Below are 5865 nucleotides of genomic sequence, written 5' to 3' on the forward strand. Positions count from 1 at the left end.
GGCGGCTGGGGACAAACCTCCCGCGGACGCGTTTCCGTTGGCCGAGTCACAGACGTGAACCAGCGCGTCGGCTACTGCAGCGCCCCCTGGCGGGAGGAGGCAGCACAGGGAAAAGGAAATGAGGCAGAGCTCCGGATGCTCCCTCTAAGGGACATTCTATCTCCCGCTTCCCGGCTTTTGCACAAAACGTTCCCCCTACACCTCAGTCTGTCTATCAATAAACATTTATTGTTATTATTTTCAATAGACATTTATTAATGGGAAGCCTATGGGTGGCTCAGTGAATAGCGAGGTGGACCTGTGTGCATGGTTTTAAATTTGACCTCAGACGCTAGCTGTGTGACCCTGGGCATGTCATTTAACCCTCTGGCTTCAGCTTCCTCATCTGTCAAATGATCTGGAGAAGGAAATGGCAAACCACTCCAGTATCTCTGCCAAGAAAACCCCAAACGGGGTCACGGAGAGTGGGACAAAACTGAAAAAGACTGCATGAAGAAAGCATGAGATACTATTTATTAAATACTTAATTAAAATAAAAAAAAACTTTAAATTAAATATTTAAATAAAATTTTAATGTACAAATTTTAAATTAAAATTTTAAATAAATGCTTTAAATTTTAAAACTTTAAATTAAACATTTGAATACTTAAAATTTTAAAACTAGATTAAATATTTAACTAAATATTAAATATTATTATATTTACATTTAATAAACATTTATATAGTACTATGTCCCAAGCACTGTGTTAAGGGCTTGACTATTATTATCATCTCATAAATTTGACAGCTGAATGGGGAGTTGATTGACCATAGCCTCGCAGAGTAGCTATTGTAGTAGTCCAAATATGAGGGGGTGGGGGTCTGCCCCAGAGTGGAAGGAGATAATATGAGAGATATTACAGAGGGGAAAATCCAGGAGGTTGACTGCTCATTGAATATGGGGAGTGACAGAGGGTAAGACTCAAGAATGCCCTCAAAGTTGCAGCCCTGTGTAAGTGGGGAGGGTCCTGGAATACTAATAGGAATAGAGAAAGAAGGAAGAGGGAAGGGTATGGGGGAATGGAGAGGGAGAAAGATAAGGAGTTCCATTTGGGACTTATTGAGTTGAAGATGTCTAGGAAAAGGGCAGTTAGGTGGTTCAATGGAGAGAAAAGATCCTGGGTTCAAATCTGACCTTAGATACTTCCTGGCTGTGTGACCCTGGGCAAGTCACTTAACTCCAGTTGCTTAGCTCTTCTGCCATAGAAATGATACTCACTATAGATTCAGTATTGAGTCTGAGTCAGAAGGTTGGTGTTTAAAATGGAAACTTTTAAATGTCTATTTATTAACTTTGTTTCCTTCATTTTTTCTTCAGTTACATGTAGAAACAATCTCTGACAATTATTTTGTGACCTTTTAAAATTCAAATTTTCTCTCTCCCTCCCATGCTCCTTCCCTGGACAGTGAATGGTCTGATGTAGATTCTGCCCATTTGAAGGTAAGGGTTTAAAACAAAGATTTCGAGGGGGCACCTCCAGTGTGTGATATAGAGTAGACGGATGGAGATGTGAGACTGGAGGTCAGGCAAACAATAAACAGTGCCTGACTCAGAAGGTTGTCCCGAGCTTTCAAGGCATCTTGTATGATTTTGCATCAGGGAGATCTGAGCTTGATGAGCTCTGTAATCAACTTAATAAGATTAGAAGGCGCCGGTCTTTGTCACACGGGCACTTCCCTTAGAGGCAACAATAATAGCTAACATTATGTGCCAGGGCACTGGGCTGAGCTCTTTACAAATATTATCTCATTGGAGTTTCACAATAACTCTGGAAGATAAATATCCCTGTTTTACAGATAAGGAAACTGAGGCTGAGAGAAGACAAGTGACTAGTCCAAGGCCACGCAGCTAGAGGACATGTGCCCTGGCTGAAAGGACATAAGGAACTTTTCCAAGAGGTCCCCAGTGCCTGAGGCTGTGGACCCAAGGATCCATCACTCAGAGTAGAGGGTGGACCACTTATGAGATGATCTGCCCCTTTGTTTCCTGCTTTATTTTTTCCTCTAAGACTTCTAGACTGATGTGCAGTAAATATAAAGGGGAACGTCTTCCTTCTCTCGCCTAGATGCAGCCACTTGAGGGGAGAAGCGTGGAGCTGGTGGTCTGTGCTGGCACAGGAGAACATGAGAGGCAAATTCCCTGGGTGTCTGCTTCCTGACTGTCTTTGACTTCCTTTAGGTTTTGTTTTTGGAGCCCAGCCAGACCAGGGACTGGTCACCCAGAGCCTGGATGGAGTGAGGGTGAAGAATGGCTGCTGGTTCCATAATTATGGGTAATCCTCTGGAGTTCTGGAGAACCCAAGGGGCAGAGAACGCAGGTGGGAGAGGGCAGCTCATGCCTCCCAGAAGGAGAGCCTTAATTTGTAGCCAAAGCACTGAAGCCAAGCCGCAAGGGTCTAGGGGATCTGGACCTGGTCTATCCTTGGGTTATTTCTGAGTCATGTAGGTGGGACAGATACAAGGTGAAAGGGCATCCCTTGTTCAGCAATCCCACAAAGAGTCTTTACTTTCTGGGAGGTGTCAAGAGTCTGAAGGATGATCTGAATGTTTTATGTTTCTGTATTTGTTTGTGGAGTCCTGAGCCTTTTACAGTTTATGGTTGTTTTCTGTGCTGAGGAAAGAAAAGTTGTCTCATGCTTCAGTTAGTCAATAAATACTTATTAAGCACCTACTATGGGCCAGGCACTGTGCTATACCTATATGGCATATTGAGTGCCAATGGTAGAAGGAGAAGAAAAGAAGAATTTATTGAGCACCTATTAGGTGCCAGGCATGGTGCTATGCCAATTGGCAAATTGAGTGTCAATAGTGGGAGGAGAAGAAGAGAAGAATTTTGTAAGCACCTACTATGAGTCAGGCACTGTACTATATCCATTGAGAGCCAATGGTTGGGAGAAAAAGAAAAGAAGAATTTATCAAGTGCCCACTAAGTGCCAGGCACTGTGCTATGCCCATTTGGCAAATTGAATGCCAATAGTGGGAGGAGAAGAAGAGAAGAATTTTGTAAGCACCTACTATGAGTCAGGCACTGTACTATATCCATTGAGAGCCAATGGTTGGGAGAAAAAGAAAAGAAGAATTTATCAAGTGCCCACTAAGTGCCAGGCACTGTGCTATGCCCATTTGGCAAATTGAATGCCAATAGTGGGAGGAGAAGAAGAGAAGAATTTTGTAAGCACCTACTATGAGTCAGGCACTGTACTATATCCATTGAGAGCCAATGGTTGGGAGAAAAAGAAAAGAAGAATTTATCAAGTGCCCATTAAGTGCCAGGCACTGTGCTATGCCCATTTGGCAAATTGAATGCCAATAGTGGGAGGAGAAGAAGAGAAGAATTTATTAAGCACCTAAATATGGATCAGGCACTGTGCTATACCCATTGAGTGCCAATGGTGGGAGAAAAAGAAAAGAAGAATTTATCAAGCACCCATTAGGTGCCAGGTATGGTCCTATGCCAATTGGCAAATTGAGTGCCAATAGTGGGAGTAGAAGAAGAGATGAATTTTATAAGCACCTACTATAAGTCAGGCACTGTACTATATTCATTGTGTGCCAATGGTTGGGAGAAAAAGAAAAGAAGAATTTATCAAGCACCCACTAGGTGCCAGGCACGTTGCTATGCCCATTTGTCAAATTGAGTGCCAATAGTGGGAGGGGAAGAAAAGAAGAATTTATTAAATACCAACATGCCAGGTACTGTGCTATACCCATTGAGTGCCAATGATAGGAGAAGAGAATAATTTATTAAGCACCTATTATGTGCCAGGCACTTTGCTAAGCACTTTATGAATATTACCTCATTTGATCTTCACAGCAACTCTAGGAGACAGGGGCTATTATGATCCCCATTTTTATAATTGAGGAAACTGAGGCAGACAGGCTAAGTGACTTATTTAGGGACACACAGCTATGAAGTGTCAGAGTCAAGATTTTTGCCCAAGTTTTCTAACTCCAGGCCCAGCATTCTATCCACTGTGCCTCTGCAGAGGGATCTTCATATACACATTTGGGAAGACATACACATATGGCATGTTTGAAATTTATTTTAGAAATTTCCAGGTCAGCTAGGTAGCTAAAGTGGATGGAGAGAGTCAAGTCTTGAGATGAGGAGGTCCTGGATTCAAATCTAGCCTCAGACACTTCTTAGCTGTGTGACTGGGCAAGTCACTTAACCCCCATTGCCTACCTTTTATCTCTCTTCTGCCTTGGAACCAATACTCAGTATTGATTCTAAGATGGAAGGTCTTTTTTTTTTTTTTAAAGCATAGGTTTGCCTTAATAAACTCTAACAATGCCCTATGATCTTATGGCAATGCTTTTTCCTACTAAATCAAAATTTTGTAAAAAGTTTTTTTGTAGTAAATTAAAAAATAACCATCCTAGGATATTCTATTTGCAAGAGGTTAATAATCTAAACTGATTTTGCTTTGATTTCCATATCTCTTTGCTAGGTCAAGTGTTTGCTGAATAAGATGGTTTTTAAGCTTCTTTTGGTCTGTTAATTTGTTAAATTTCTGAATGACATTGCTGTGATCAGTGTCAGTGTCCTTTCTTGCATCTATTACCTGTATTTTGGACATCAATTCCTTGTTTAAATAGGTTGGATTAGAATTATTTTAATTTCACTTATCTTTCATTTTTCCCCCTCCATAGTTTTGTATTTATTTTGACCTCTCCTCTAAGAAGACAGTAGTCTAATTCTACAGAGACAGCTAATCAAGGGATGACTCCCACACTAGTAACAAGCCATTTCCCAATAAAAATAGTTTCAGTTTTTGTCTTACTTGCTATTCAGCACATTCGACACCTACTGATTCTTTTCTCAAAGAAAGTATTCATGGCTATATAGGTATGAACCTTTGACATGGTCTACAATGCTTTCTCACTGCTTTTGATTATTCCCACCTGTGTGTTGAAATAATACATGTATATTTTTATTTCTTTGGGAGAGTCTAGTTTGTTTGTTTTTAACCCTGATTTTCTGTTTTAGTAATAACTCTAAGACAAATGAGTAAGAGCTACACAAATGAGGTTAAGTAACTTGCCCAGAAGTGTCTGAAGCCAGATATGAATACATCTTCCCAACTCCAGTCTGTGCTCTGTCCATTGAGTCACCTACCAGTTCCAAATCTCATTAGCGATTGTTTTTTTAAAACCCTTATCCCTCCCATACTGTATATTGACTCCAAGACAGAAAAACAGTACGAGCTAGGCAATGGGGGTTACGTGACTTGTACAGGGTCACCCAGCTCTCGTGAGTTTTTAATAAAATTTCTCTACGACTTCAAATCTGACCTCAGATACTTCCTAGCTGTGTGACCCTGGGCAAGTCACATAACCCCCATTGCCTAGCTCTTACTGTTTTTCTGTCTTGGAAACAATCAATTCTAAAACAAAAGGTAAAGGTTTAAATAACTTGTTTCTCTATCATCTCCTCATTCTTTGCAACAGATGATGGCAAATGAGCTATGATTATTTTCATGGCCATCTTTTTGCAAACACATTTTGTGAGCCCTGAAATTCCACATGACCAAATGGACCCCAAAAGAGATTTCTTGATGCTCAGTAAACTGAAGCTGTTGACCCAGTGACCCATCACTCAGCCTGGGAGGTGTTCGGTCACCTGTGAGAGTGAACCATAAGGTTATTTGGCCTTCTCTTCTCTTTTCATTCTTCTTTTCTTCTATTTTATTTCCTTGGACTTCTAGGGGTGATGAGACTGACCCTCAGAAGGAAGCTTTTGTCTGTGACGAAGGTTTTCAAAGAATCTTTTTTGGACGGTAGAGACTGAAGGAAGCTAAGCCCTGCTGTCACAGGCTTTGAGGA

The sequence above is a fragment of the Monodelphis domestica genome, chromosome 3 (genome assembly GCF_027887165.1).
Source record: "Monodelphis domestica isolate mMonDom1 chromosome 3, mMonDom1.pri, whole genome shotgun sequence".
Lineage (NCBI taxonomy): Eukaryota > Metazoa > Chordata > Mammalia > Didelphimorphia > Didelphidae > Monodelphis > Monodelphis domestica.